At 55.6% G+C, this 14655-nt stretch overlaps 1 long non-coding RNA gene across 1 annotated transcript; it reads right to left on the bottom strand.

Annotated features, from left to right (window-relative positions):
- Positions 1 to 102: 102 nt before the first annotated feature.
- On the bottom strand, positions 103 to 1164 carry LOC128775567 (uncharacterized). Its single transcript, XR_008420362.1, has 3 exons — positions 1093 to 1164; positions 728 to 830; positions 103 to 645 (listed from the first exon to the last, which is right to left on the bottom strand). It is a non-coding gene; the product is annotated as an uncharacterized LOC128775567 (long non-coding RNA).
- Between the last annotated feature and the right edge of the window lie 13491 nt (positions 1165 to 14655).

Below are 14655 nucleotides of genomic sequence, written 5' to 3'. Positions count from 1 at the left end.
ACGTGCCTGAGGAGGCTCCGCCGTGGGAGGAGCCCGCCCCGGGTGTCCCCAAAGCCAGAAACTGCTCCCCCCGTCTTCCCCCGCCCCCCCCCCCCCCCCGCGCCCTTCTCACCTGGTGCTCCGTGACCTTGAAGCTGTTCGTTCGTTCCCCTGTGACTGAAAACCAAACGCCCAAGGCCCTGAGATACAAGCGCCCTGCACTCCGGTCCTTCCTCCACGTTGACCCTTGCAGCAGCTAGGGACCTCTCCTAAGAAAGGAACGAGTGTGTGGATGAGAAAAGAAATCAGCCCGTGTGACTTACCTGGAGCCATTGAGAGTCCTGTCCTCTTGTAACCGGCAGCATCATCAAGGCCACTGCCTAATTCAAGAAAACTAACCGCTGGTGATTTGTTTTTGGGGGAGCCGGTGTTGTAGGGAATCCTTCATTATTACCCTTACCTGTTGAACTGGACTTTCTAACCAGCAAAGGAGGGGCAGGCCCAGAACCTCAGGAATGTAGGGCTGTCCCTACGGTGCTGGGATGAACCAGACTGAACTCAGCAGGGCCCAAAGGGACGGGCAGCCTGGGTTCTGTACCCACAAGCGCAGTGCTGTGGCTTCGCTCCTACAGCGGGTTGTAAACAAAACTTCTGTCCAGAGCGTCTCTGAGCAAGAGAAGGTAATAGGGGGGAAATCAGGGCATTGAAACATCCAGAAAACAGACAGCTTTGGAAGAGGGTGACTCACCTCCCTTGTGCCTCTTGCCCAGGGGCGGGCGTGGTCACCTTGCATCTTCCGGGACCACTGGTGACTTCACAGCCCGCCATCTCAGGGCTTCATCCAGGGTGAACTTTCCGTGAGGACACCCTCCATCAGGCAGGTGTCCGCACCCCTACTGCTCCCTCAAGGCATTCTCCAGCCCTGCCTTTCCCTGTGAACTCCTCCACAGATTACTCCCATGTCAAAGTTCCGTGTTTGATCCTGTGGGGTTCCTTGCACACGTGCCATGACCAACCTCCTCCGTTCCCAAGGCTCAGATCATCAGGAGGCTTCTAAACCTGCCCCTAGACCCACAGCTCACTCCACAGTTCCTACGGATCCTCCCTGCTCACCAGGTCCTCCCCATGGATGAGTCCCTCACAGAGCTCTTCCAGTTCCCTCTCCAGGCCACAGCCTAGGCTGCTATGCTACCCTCCTCCTCCTCCTCTCCCTCCTCCTCCCTCCTCCTTTCCCTCCTCTCCCTCCTCCTCCCCCTCCCTCCTCCTTCCCCTCTTGCACCTCCTGCTCCTCCCCATCCCCCCCTTCTCTCCTTCCACCTTCTCTTCTTCCTCCCCCTCCCCTTTCTCCTCCCCCTCCCCCTCTCCTTCCCCCCCTCCTCCTCTACCTCTCCCTCCTCCTCCTCCTCCCTCTCCTCTTCCTCCTCCACAGGCTTGGTCTCTGTGCCCACAGCTACAGCTCCTGCTTGGCCTTGTTTGCAGCAGCCTCCTGACTGATTACTGGGCCCCAGTTTTTCCAGGGACTTCCAGGATGCTTATTCTCAAAACCTTCTGCAATTGTAACTCCTGTGCTGGACGGCCTCTCCCGGGTTCCTGGTTGCCCACACTACCGAGCGTGCCCCACAGCAGCCCTGTCTCAGCTGGCTCGCCTTCCACTCTTCTCTGGCTGCGCTGAATTTCCCCACACTGCTCCCTGTGTGTGCAAGGCTCACCCCTGGCCTGTGCAGGGCCTCCCTGCTCCCCGCCAGCAAAGCTCCCCACTGTGCTTGGTCCTTTCTGGGAAGCTTTCCTGAGCTCTCCCAGAACTGGTTGCTTGAGAACACCGTGCAGAATCAAAACTCAGCAAAGATGCACTGAGCTAACACATACACGAGGTCAGCCCTGGTGCGTGTGGTGAGAGCCTGGCACTGAGGTGTCCCCCCAGGGGGCTAGTCAGTGAGTTTGCATACCCCGTGGTCACTAGCACCCCAAGCTGTCCCTGCTCAGGCTCCAGGATCTCGGATTCACAAGCCGCAAAGACTCGTGCTCTGTGGTGGCTGGCATTGACCCCATGGAGGAGGCAGGGCGCCCAGCTCGGGGCTGCAGTGCCCAGCCCACCGCTCGGGTCAGGGCACAGCAGCAGCAGCAGCAGGTGGGGAAACCCCACCACAGTGGGTCCTGTGGGAATTTATCTCCGTGCTGAAGGTCACAGGCAGAGCACAGCTCCCGGTGCCCTCAGTCAGGAGAGCTGTGCGGGGGACACCTCTCAGCAGGCACGCCTGCCCCCCAGAGCAGCTGGGTCCGGGAAGGCTGCGAAGGCACCATGGGGCAAGGTTGACCCAATACGGAGAAGATGTTTATGGATCTGACTGAGGCATCATGCGTAAGGGTGCTTTGGGAAAGAGGAAACAAACACGTGGTCCGTGCGTCCCCTTCCAGTGAGGACAGGGGGCCCTGAGTGGGCTGCTGGCAGGAGCCGGGCCCGGGACAGTCATGCTGGGGTGGCCACAGGCCATTGTCGCTGGCACCGACCTTGGTTAGGTGTTAGAGTATGCACTTGTTTTTCTCTTTGATGTATGTACCTACATGGAATTCACTTGTGTTAAACATACAGTTCAGTGAATTGTAGAAACCAGAGCTGTGGGGCGCCTGGGGGTGCTCAGTCGGTTGAGTGTCCAACTCTTGGCGTAAGCTCAGGTCATGATCTCTCTGTTCCTGAGTTCCAGCCCCATGCTGTCAGGGCAGAGCCTGCTTGGGATTTTCTTCCTCCCTCTCTGTCCTTCCCCTGCTCCGCCTGCTTGCGTGCTCTCTCTCTTTCTCTCTCTCAAAATAAATAAATAAAATTTAAAAAAGAGAGAGAAATCAGAGCTGTGCAGATCCCGCCACAATCTAAGATTAGAACATTCTCTTGGCTCCAAAAAGGACCTTGTGCCCATTTTTAGTAACTCCCTGTTCCCATCCCAAAACTGCATTTTCAAATGTGAAGTTAAAAGTTGACTGAGGGGCACCTGGGTGTCTCAGTTGGTTAAGAGTCAGACTTTGGCTCGGGTCATGATCTCATGGTTCATGGGTTCAAGCCCCACATCAGGCTCTGTGCTGACAGTGTGGAGCCCACTTTGGATCCTCTGTCCCCTTTTCTCTGCCCCTCCCCTGCATGCTCTCTCTGTCTTTGTGTCCAAAAAAAAAAAAAAAAAAAAAAACATTAAAAAAAGGAAATATTTGAAAATTATTAAAAACAAGTTCAAATCTGCTATACTCACAAAGATACTAACATGGTTTCTAAGCTAAAGAGTTATGTTCTAAAATGACAACTTTAATAAATGAGATATCAGCTGTTAAGGTAAAACAAAATAACCCCGAGTCCTTTTCCTACATAAAGAAGCCCCAGGTCCCAAATCGCCAGACAGGGGCCCCGGGGACTCTGCTCTTCCTGTCCCTCAGGCTCAGGCCAGTCACCTCAGGGGCCTCTCCGCAGCCCCCAAGTTCACGTTCTTCATCCGACTGCCTGCTGGAAGACTAGGAAGGGGAGAGAAGGAAGAGGCCAGAAGGCTGGGAGTGACGCCACCAGTCAGGCCTGTTCTCGGCTTCCCCGGGAGCCCGCCCAGCTGCTTGCACCCTGGTGCAGGAATCCGGGAAGATGAATGTGTGGGTCCGGGCACGCTGCCACCCCCCCCCCCACCCCCCACCCCCCACCCCCCGCCTCCTGCTGGTGAGGAGGGAGCAGGAGCAACGCTTTGGGTAGCTGGCTGGCCGGCGGCAGGGGGGGCACAGGCCGGGAAGTAGAAGGCGATCAGAGCCAGGAAAGCAGCACCCGCTGCCGCTGCTGCCGGGGGAGACGCCCCAGCCCATGACGGCCCGGCGGGAGGTGGGGCGGGGGGGGGGGGGGGGGGGGGTGCGGGCGGGAATGCAGCTGCTGCCTCCAGAATCGTCAACGCGATGGCGGGGCGGGGGCGGTCCATCTGCCAGTGGAGCCCGGATCACGCAGATCTCTGGAGGCTGCTGCTGTCTGGAGTGTGCACACAGCCTCCCCTGGGCCAGGTGGGAAATGTCCCCGGCACAGAAAGGGGCGCAGTACCCAAAGCAGGGCAACGAGGCCCAGTTCCTTCAGAATTCTGGGGACTGCCAGGGCCCCCCAGCCCCGTGACGCTGCTGTTTTCCCCAAGGGCAGAGAAAGCTCAGGGAGGATGAGAAATTTCCTGAAGGCAGCACAGCCAGCCAGAGGTAGAGCCAGGGTGGACGCCCATTCTCCCTGACTCTCTGCTCGGTGCTCATCAGCAGGGCTTGGCTTGAAATTAAAACAAACAAAAAAACCGTGGTGGGGCGTCTGGGTGGCTCAGTAGGTTAAGAGACTTCAGCTCAGGTCATAATCTCCCAGTTCAGGAGTTCGAGCCCCCTGTCAGGTTCTGTGCTGACAGCTCGGAGCCTGGAGCTGCTTCAGATTCTGTGTCTCCCTCTCTGTCTCTGTCCTTCCATCGCTCACACTGTCTCTCTCAAAAGTAAATAAACATTACAAAAAATTTTTTTTAATAAATACAATTAAAAAATTTTATCAAGGATTTCGAGACAGGGACAGCAGAGTGTTAAAGCAAATGCAAGTCCTCTCTGAGAACCCCCGGGCCACATGCACTGCCTTTGGCGACAACCTGTCAGTCCCTGGGGGGCTCCAGACACACATAGCTCAGCTCTCTTCCAAGAGCCATCACTAAGTGCTCATAAGGAAGACGGTGGGGGGTCCAGGGGACCAAGGAGCTCCCTGAGGCACAGGTGCTCAGGGCCTGCCAGAGTCTGAGGGAAGACCCGGGCCCTGAGAGACCCTCCAGGACAGGGGCTTCCCAGTAAGATCCCAGGAGTGACCGTGCATCTGCTGCGGGGAGCCGTGAGTGGGGCCCCGGCCTGAGGCCCAGGCATGTTGGCTACCAGAGCCTGAGACTGGAGCAGGAGGCCTGGCAGAAACCAGCCAGGTGAGCCTCACACCAGGTAGCACCTGGGATTCGACCGAGAGCCAAGTCCACGCAGAGGCTCAGGTCCCAGAGACTCATGGTGCTCTGGGGGCAGGGGGGCACCAAGGGAAACATGGGGTGTGTCGATTGCCAGCTGGTGGCCCTCTACCGTTCGGGGAGATGAAAGAGAACAGAGGGCCACTGGCCAGCACAGGGCCACCTGGCCTGCTGCAGCAGACCCCGACCCACTCAGATGCCACCCCTGCCCCACTCCACCAAGAGGAAGGTATGATCCTTCCGCCCGCAGGCCACACAGCCGAGCCCAGAACCAACAGCCAGCACCGGAAGGGGCAGGCCGTCCTGGGCACATGGCCGCTGACCTGTCACAAAATGCCTGGCATTCAGTCACGAATCTGTCCCACCTTCCTCCTGCCTCCTGCCTGGAACTTACCCCATCACTTGTCCCGGGGCCCTGGCTGCCAGTTCACCTTGCAGACCTTGGGATGTGTCAGCCTCTGTATTCATGCGAGTTAATTCCTTGTGATAAATATCTTTATATTAATTCTATTAATTCCTTTATGTGTGTGTGTCTTTTATTGGCTCTATTTCTTTGGAGAACTTTAATACAGACACCCCAAAAAAGCAAGCTGATGTGGCCCATCGTCCAGGGAGACGACAGTCGATAGAAGCAGACCCAGGCATGGCCTGCAGCAGTGTGGGAAGACAGTCTTTAATCCTGGGGAGTGTGTGATAGGGTGTAGTGCTAAGGGTGGACATCATGCGCGAAGACATGGGGGTTTCAGCGGAAAGAGAGAACAATAAAGAAGACCCGAGCAGAGCTGCCGCAAAGGGAAATTATGAAATTAGAAGGAAATAGGACATTGGAGATGAAGACCTCTTGTAAGGATGGAGAGTGGACTGGACTCACAGAGGGAGGTCCCGGCGGGTTTGAGGGCAGCTGTGGACTGGACGTCTGTCCCTCTCAACAAGTCACGCGTTGAAGCCCTTAGCCCCAGCATGACTCTGTTGGAGATGGGGTCTCCACGGAAGTAACTCAGGTTGAATGAGGTCACGAGGGCAGGCCCCGATCACATAGGACTATGCCCTCCTCACGTCTGGCTCTCCCTCGCTCAGCGCACACATGAAGGAAAGACTGCGGGACCGAGAAGGAAGCTTCCTGAGGGTCAAGAAGAGAGGCCTCACCAGAAAGCAGATCAGCCGGAAGCTCGACCTTGGACGTCCAGCCTCCAGAACCATGAGAAAATACACATTTGCTGTTGAACCACCCAAATTGTGATGTTTTGTTGTGGATGCCCAAGTCGACTAAGACAACAAGGCAAAAGAAATGATCCAATCAGATATATGAAGATAAAGAAAAATCAGGAGAAATAAAGCAGCAGCCAGCACTGCAGATGTGTGAGACGGTGTCTGACTGTCCGACCTGCCTGCAACTAGCATTTCCTGAAGGTAATGAAACGTGTCAACTGATCCCAGAAATCCCAAAATGGATTTAAAAACAAACAAAGAGGGGCACCTGGGTGGCTCAGTCAGCTGGGCGTCTGACTTCTGCTCAGGTCATGATTTCACGGTTTGTGAGTTCAAGCCCCACGTCAGGCTCTGCGCTGACAGCTCAGAGCCCAGAGCCTGCTTTGCATTCTGTGGCTCCCTCTCTCTGCAGCTCCCCTGCACTCTCTCTCTCTCTCTCTTTCTCAGAAATAAATGTTAAAAGACATGCATTAAAAATTTTTTTTTGAAATGGTCAGTAAAACCCTTGAATGGCCTTAAAATTCTGAATACTATTAAAAAAAATAAGACATTTAAAAGAACCAGATATAAAGTATGAGGTGTTATTTTTTATAATCTCGGAGAAGAGAGGCAGCCAGGAGACGCGGACTAGATTCATAGATCAGTAATAATAAAATTAAAAACTACTCCAGCCAAAGGCTATAAACAAGGTTAAGATAAGCAAGATTCAGGCACAGACAGGTCAATATCTGTAATATTTGAAGTGTTCTTTTAACTAGAAAAAGACACTAGAGAAGAAAACCAAAAAAGGAACATTCGGTATGAAAAACAGGATGCGGCCCACCGATCATCAAAGAAACATAAAGCATGACATAAGACCATCCATGGTGTCCGCTCTGGCAGAGATGGAAAAGGAAATTATGCCAGGCTTCTCCCTAGGCTTGAGTTGGACACACGGAATACACAGCTGTTTGTATGTCATACCTCAGTAGAGTGCCTTAATAAAAGAGAGAGAGAAAGAACGAGAGGGAGGAAGAAGGACAGGAAGACAGCCTGGGTCTGGCAGGGAAGTGGTGGGGGAGAGCGTGGGGAGGCAGGAAGGTCATCCCATCACTAGACCTGTGGCCCGGCCTGTGTCCAAGCCCCAGGCGAGGCGGGTGGGCCTGGACAGCTCTCCCGGGGTGGGGCCACAGCTGCTGGGACGCGGTGAGGGTGGGGGGAGGGGCACAGGCATGGGAGGTGTCCTCCGGCTGTGAGGTCGCCAGGGAGCCACGTTCCATCAGAGTCGAGCTGCTGGCTTGTGTGGAGAGTGGACGGCTGTGCCGGGTGAGCACCCGCTCCCGTCAGTGCCCCGACGCCCTTGGGGGCCCCCTCACTGCACTGCCCATGCCAGGAAATGTGATGGCATTTGGTTTAGACCAAATGTGGTTTAGGCCCGGCCAGCATGGGCCTCCCCAGAGCTTTCCCACGGACATGGGGTTGGAGGCTCCCTTTCTGGCGGCCATGCTGGGAGGTGGCCCTCACTCCTCCCTTCGCGGGGGCGTCCCTGGGCCGTGTCCCTGCCCCAGGACCACTTCTCAAGTCTTGGCTCAGCCCCCCCACCCCCAGCAGCTGTCCCCCTGGCCCCTCGTCTCGCTCTGGCTCTGCCGGGACTTCATACACAAACTCTGGAGCCCAGGACAAAATAAATACTTGGGGCCGCTTCTTGTGAAGTTATGAAGAGTTTCAAGACAGGGACGGTGCTTCTGAGCACAGGTCCTGTGTGACTCTGCAGTGGCCTGACCTGAAGCCACTGCTCGCCGTGCAAGTGCGGCTAGAGGTGCAGCTAAGACCCAGCGGGGCCATCGGAGTCCCCGAGCTGCCTCTCTGCAGGGTCCTCTCTGGACCTGACCCCAGGCCCTGCTGCTGGGGCAGGGTTTCCTCAGTCCCGGGGCCCTGCTCTCTGTGGGTCTGTTTTCCTGGCCTGGTCTGGCTGGTGCCACAGGGAATGTGGGACGTGCCCCAGGCCCCTTGCTTCTCCCAGAGACCACGGCCCGACTGTCTGGCAGCTGAGAGCTGTTGTCTCTTGCGTCCAGTGCTGATGGGATGGGGTGAGGGGAGTGAGTTCTTCTGCGGTGACTAAACCAGAAGTCCAAGGTTGTTTTTTAAAGATGTGTGTATCTGGGCGCCTGGGTGGCTCAGCGGGTTAAGCATCCAACTCTTGATGTCAGCTCAGGTCACGATCTCACGGTTCATGGGTTTGAGCCCTGTGTTGGGCTCCTTGCTGACAGTGTGGAGCCTGCTTGGGATTCTTTATCTATCTCTGCCCTCCCCCCCCCTCCCCAATAAATGAATAGACTTAAAAAAAAATAAATGAATAAACTTAAAAAATGTGTATCAACCAGCCAAAAATCGTGTGCTTATCAGCAGAAACCAGTCCCGGCTGAGTTAGGCCGATCTGGCCACACTCATGCACAGTGGAGGGCTGGGGCTGCAGGCTCAGAAAATGGGCAGGAACTAGGAGCCTACATGGCCCCAGCATCCGGAAGGATGCCGCCCAGTGCCTTGGTGCTCCAACTGGCCCTGCGCCTGTGGCAGCCCAGGCCTCACCCGCTGGGGGACCTGTGTGGGCAGGGCATACATGTGCTTACAGGGGTCCTGCCTGCTTCCCACCTGTTTAGGTGAGAGGCCTGAGAAAATTAAAACTTAAAAGCTTAAGTTACGGGAAACTGAAACCTAACCAAGCTTAACCAGCTTGTTCCGCTTCTGTACAATTGCTTGGCGCGCCCATGTATTCCTGATCAATCATTGTTGCCTGGCACATCCGTGTATTCCTGATCAATCATTGTGATACCCGTACCCCCCCGGTTGTGGTCTGACCTAAAGGCAGGAACCAATCGAATACTGTTAAGTGTCCAACTTTAAACACCAACCAATCGCAGCTCTGTAACTGTGGAAAATTCCTGATTTCCCCATGACTTGTTTGTACCTGTCTATAAAAGGGGTGTAAAAACCTCTCTCAGGACCTCTCGGCGTCACCGGCAACGAGGGCGCAGAGGTCCAGGTTCGAACCTGCAATAAATGACCCTTGCTGCTTAGCTTTGACTCTGGACTCTGGTGGTTCGTTTTTGGGGGTCTCTTAGACTCTGGGCATTTCATAGGCCATTTTGTTTGTTTTAAAGTCAATGACGGGGCGCCTGGGTGGCTCAGTCAGTTAAGCGTCTGACTTCAGCTCAGGTCATGGTCTCGCAGTTTGTGGGTTCAAGCCCCGTGTGGGGCTCTATGCTGACAGCTCAGAGCCTGGAGGCTGCTTCAGATTCTGTGTCTCCCTCTCTCTCTGCCCCTCCCTTGCTCATGCTCTGTCAAAAATGAATAAATGTTAAAAAAAATTAAAAATAAAGTCAATGACAACAATTAAGAATTTGTATCTGGTATTTAAAAATAATACGTAAAATGCCAAATTTTTAACAGACTTTGTGAATAGACATTTTTAGAACAGTTGTAGGTTTACAGCAAAACTGAGTGGAAGCTTCGTACAGAGATTTCCCCCCACATCTCCCCACCATCACCACCCCCACGATTCGGTGTGCTGGTTACAACCGACAAGCCCACACTGATGCGTCATCACCCGAAGTCCACGTTTGACGTGAGGACTCCCTCCTGCTGTTGGGCATTCTCCAGGTTTGGACAAGTGTCCCGCATGTACCCACTGTTGTCGTGTCACACAGGGCTAAACCCTGCACTCTGCCTGTTCATTGCTCCCCGCAAAACCCTGGCAACCAGCAACCTCCGTACTGTCTCCGTACTTGTGTCTTTTCCGGAAGGTCAGAGAATTGGGACCAGTGTGTAGCCCTGGCTTCCTTCACTGGGCAATAAGGTTTACGTTTCCTCCGCGTCTCTCCATGGCTCAAAGGCTCATTTCTTTCTAGTGCTGAGTAATACTCCACTGTGTGACTGGACCGCCGTGTAGTATCCGTTCACCTGCTGAGGGACACTCCTCAGCAATCCTGGTTGCTCCCAGGTCGTGGCAGCTATGACTGAGACTGCTGTGACACCGGTGTGTGGGCTTCTGTTTGGACACAAGTTTTGAGCTCCTTTGGGGAAAATACCAAGGAGCTCGCCAGCCGGACTGTATGGTGAGAATATGTTCAGTTTTACAACAGCCCCCCCCAACTGTCCTGCAAAGCGGCTGCACCATTTTGTATTCCCACCACCACCGGGTGAGCCCTCCGGCTGCTCTATTATTTCTTTCACCACGCGTGTGTTTTTGCAGTACAGAAGAAGCCTTTCCTGCCCATGCAGGGAGCTCTGGGGACCGTGGCCCCCGTGGCTGACCGCCGGCTCTTCTTACTTTGGGCTCCCATGGGGAGGGTCAAAGGACACAAAGGCGGACAGCCAGTTGCTGGTGAGACGGCTGGAAACCAGGGGCCTCTGGCTCTGTGGTCTTGGGCAGCCTCGGTCAGGATAAGGTTTGGCTTTGAGACAGAAGCCACCACAAGCCAGGCTTAGACTGCACGGCTGCCAACCTGCGCACACGAGTGAAGGCCCTGGGGTCTGGGTGCCGCGTCCTGCCCGCTCAGGAGAGAGGAGCAGTGTCCTGCAGGCTGGGTGTGGGAAGCCGGTTCAGTCCAGCCGGAGAGCAGAGCAGCCGCTCCTGAGGCGGGGGGGAGGAGGGGAGGTACCCCCATCACGTTGTTGGAGGGGCTCCTAGCATAGGCCTATGCTGGGACCCCGACCATCAGGGCTCACCTTGCCCTCAATCCTCATCGGAGCACATGTTCGCCGGACACCTGCCGGCCATCCCACGGTGCACCTGCAGGGCACAGGGCCTCAGCCGGGACAGCGGCAGGCTGGTTGGAGAGACGCAAGCGGGTGACAGTAGGGGTGCTGGGTGCTTAGCCGGCCATGGGGTGGGGGGGCTCGTTCCGGGCACCGGGGCCTCGTCCCTACTTAATCTCTCGGACAAACATTGCTGGCTTGGGGATAAATCGCGACACAGAAGTTGGTCCTCGCCCCCATGGAGCTCACGGTCTGGAGGGTGGACACTTAAAAACCAAGGCTTGTCTGGGGCGCCTGGGTGGCTCAGTCGGTTAAGCGGCCGACTTCAGCTCAGGTCATGATCTTGCGGTCCGTGAGTTTGAGCCCCGCATCGGGCTCTGTGCTGACAGCTCGGAGCCTGGAGCCTGTTTCAGATTCTGTGTCTCCCTCTCTCTGACCCTCCCCTGTTCATGCTCTGTCTCTCTCTGTCTCAAAAATAAATAAAAACATTAAAAAAAAATAAAGTATTCAAAAAAAACCAAGGCTTGTCTGACCAGGAGCATTCAGGCAAGCTCTAGACGTCCCTTCTAGGGGACAGGACACACAGGGCAAAGCACTGAGCGTTGCCAGGACCATATATACAGGTGAACGTGGGCCTTTCTGTGAGGCAACTGGCCCAAATTGTTCAGAAAATCAGCGTGAGGGAAAAAAGCCAAGGGCTCTTCTCTCTTAGAGGGAGCAGAGACACAGCCACCAGTCGCAAAATGTGAGCCTTGACAGAGTCTCCGTTGGTAAAAGTTATAAAAGGCATTGGGACACTGAAATGTGATGGAGGACGCGGTGGGACTGGATGTGCTCACGTAAGGGAACATTTTTGTTTCTCCAAGACGCAAGCTGAGGTGTTTAGAGACCAAAGGTCCATCTGCAACTGACTTTCCAAAGTTGGCAACAACTGTGTGCACATAAAAAACACAGCTACACGAAAGGATGGTGGGAGGAAAGAGGTGGCATAATGCTCAGTCCGCAAACCCGAGGGTTGTGCAGACGCTCCCTGTGCTGTTTAACTTTGCAAAGATGGAAGTGTTTTTGAATAAAACATCGGGGGGCGTCTGGGGTGCTCATTCGGTTAAAGCGTCTGACTTCGGCTCAGGTCATGATCTTGTGGTTCATGGGTTCGAGCCCCACGTCGGGCTCTGTGCTGACAGCCCAGAGCCTGGGGTCTGCTTCTGGTTCTGTGTCTCCCTCTCTCTGCCCCTCCCCTGCTCACTCTCTCACTCTCAAAAAAAAAAAAATAAATAAATAAAATAAATTAAAAAAAATTGTGAATAAAACATGTGGGAATGATCACTACCAAGTTGTCTGTGATCAGCTGCACGGGGGCCACGGAGGCAGCCATGGAGAGAGCAGTGGCCACAGCAGGCGCCCCGACTTGTTCTGGAGGAGGGCCCCCTGGGGCAGGGGCAGGTCAGGCGAAGCCTGGATTTGGGAGGAGAAGCCTGTGTGTCTCTGGCGGGTGGCCTGTGACAGGTCAGCAGGGGCCGTGGTACTTCTGGTACCTGTTCCCTGTGGCAGGGAGCACTCCTGACCCTACCCTGGTCTCGACCCCCTAGCCAGCTGGCCAGAGCCCCCCCACTGCAAAGCAGGTGGCTGAGGCCTTGGTGGGGTGTCGGCGAGAGCAGGCAGGGCTTGGAAAGGCGGGTCTCTTGCTCTCTGGCAGCCGCTGCTCTGGAGAATGAGGCCCTCAACGGGGGCAGGCCGTTCCGGGGCTGTGCCTGCCAGAGTCTGGCTGTCCCCAAGGCACTGGGTGGCCCTTTCAGGATGGCTAGCTTCCATCCTTCCCTTCCAAGCTGGTCCTGGTCACTCGCAGCCTGAGCCGTGGCGAACGCACACAGAAAGGGAACAAGTGGAGGGGGCCTTGCCGGAGGTGTGGAGGCGGGAGTGGTGTCAGCTCGTCCCCCACACCCGTCACAGACAAGGAGGTGCCAGCCTGGGTGGCCAGCAGCTAACGAGGAGGCACAGCCCCGTGACCCCACTGACAGGCTCAAGACCATGCTAAGTCATTGTCTGCTGACAGAAGCAAAGTAGTGGTGGGTGGCCGCACAACAGGGACAGTGACGGTGCGTCACTTCACATGAGCCCACTGCACTTAGCATCTGGGCAATTCATAGATGCCAACTTTAAAAACTGGATTGGGAAAAAAAAAAAAAAAAAACTGGATTGGGCAAGTGGCCAGTGATTCCTAACCTCAGATGTAAACTAAAACAAGTGATCCTGTCCAGGGACCCTCCCTCCAAAAGGGGCCTGGTGTCCCGACTTGTGTCATGATGCCCATCCTGGTCCCTGTGGCTGGCCCAGCTTGGGAGGGGGTGAGGCAGGGGCCGCGCTGCAGGGAAGGGGCTCCTGAGGCTAAAGATGGGGGATTCCTCGATGTCAGGTAAACGAACCCGAGCTGCATGGGGTCCCAGCTTGTGTGTGTGTGCTTGGGGGGCAGGTTGACCAGGGGCTCCGCGACCATGCTAGAGTGTGCACTCTGTGGTCCCCTCGCCTCCTGGGACCTGCACACTGGGTTGTCTGTCTTCTCCTCTCTGTGACGGTGGCCACAGTTTCCGGCCCTATTGCTGACCTTAGTCACTCGGTCAGACTCCAGGTCGGATCATTCTGTCGCTTCTTAGAGATGCGCGTTTACCTGGCCTCCTCTGCATGGGCCTTGATTTCCTCCTCTCTGCGGCTTTGGACTGTTTCCCTAGTTCCTTCAGGTGCAGAGTTGGGGTGTTGAGAGCTGTTGGCAGCTAGAAAATTCCCTCCTGTCGCTGCTTTCACTGTTGCCTCTTAATGCCTGCTTGGCTGCAAAGTATCTTGTAATTCGGCTCCGTACTCCTCTGCGCCTTGGACCGTAGCGGTTGTTTGACCTCCACGCTCGTTACTGTTCCATGGAAGGTTACGGTGTCCCACCGGAATGCTGTTGGTAACACACAGCCTTGTCCCGCTGGGCTCAGAGAAGGTACCTTATAGGATTTCTGTCTCTTTAATTTATGGAGACTTGTCCCGTGGCCTCAGGCAAGGGGTGTCACCCTGGGCACTTGAGAAGAGCTGGTGGGTGGTGGTCAGTGCTCTGAGTCCCGCCGGCTTGTTTTCATATTACACACATGGCAGACATGAGGACACTATGAAGCATGAGGACAGCTGCCACTCACCTGGAGGAGGTCATCACCGGTACCCCCCATGGTGAAGCACTGGTTGGTGTGCCCTCGCTGTCCCCCGGAACTATAGCGCATACATAGGAGTCCCGTGAAAGGTAGATTTGGTGTTGTGCTTTACTAAAATGGCACGTCCTATGTGAACGATCGCACCTTGCTGTCACCCCACGTTGTTTGAGGGGAGTCCCCATGTGGCCCTGCCCATCCCTTGGGAGGACTGCCTCAGCTCAGGTCTAGAGTTCTCCGTTCCACCCAGAAGCACCCAGAAGACGCTGACGGTGCACGGATGTCCAGTGAGACCACACCCCGCATGGCACCCTGGTCTGCCCCCCCCCCCACAGTGGGACAGCACTCTGGACAGGCCCCCTCATCCCCTGCCGTGCTGGGTGGCACTTCCCATTCCCTCAGCAAGGAACAGGCTGCAGGCAGACACTAAGGCTCACACCCGGGGTCCCGAGATGTCAACGGCTAAAGCCACCTGGGGCTGGGACACCTGAGCTTTCAGTACCCCACCACAGGGTTCAGACCTGCTGTACAGGAAGACCCTCGGGGCCAGGAGGAAAGGGCCACCCAAGCAGCTG

The sequence above is a fragment of the Panthera pardus genome, unplaced genomic scaffold (genome assembly GCF_024362965.1).
Source record: "Panthera pardus isolate Hobbes unplaced genomic scaffold, ASM2436296v1 HiC_scaffold_8, whole genome shotgun sequence".
In the NCBI taxonomy this organism is placed as follows: domain Eukaryota; kingdom Metazoa; phylum Chordata; class Mammalia; order Carnivora; family Felidae; genus Panthera; species Panthera pardus.
Note: the sequence above shows the minus strand (reverse complement) of the source record. Positions and strands in the feature narration are given on the sequence as shown.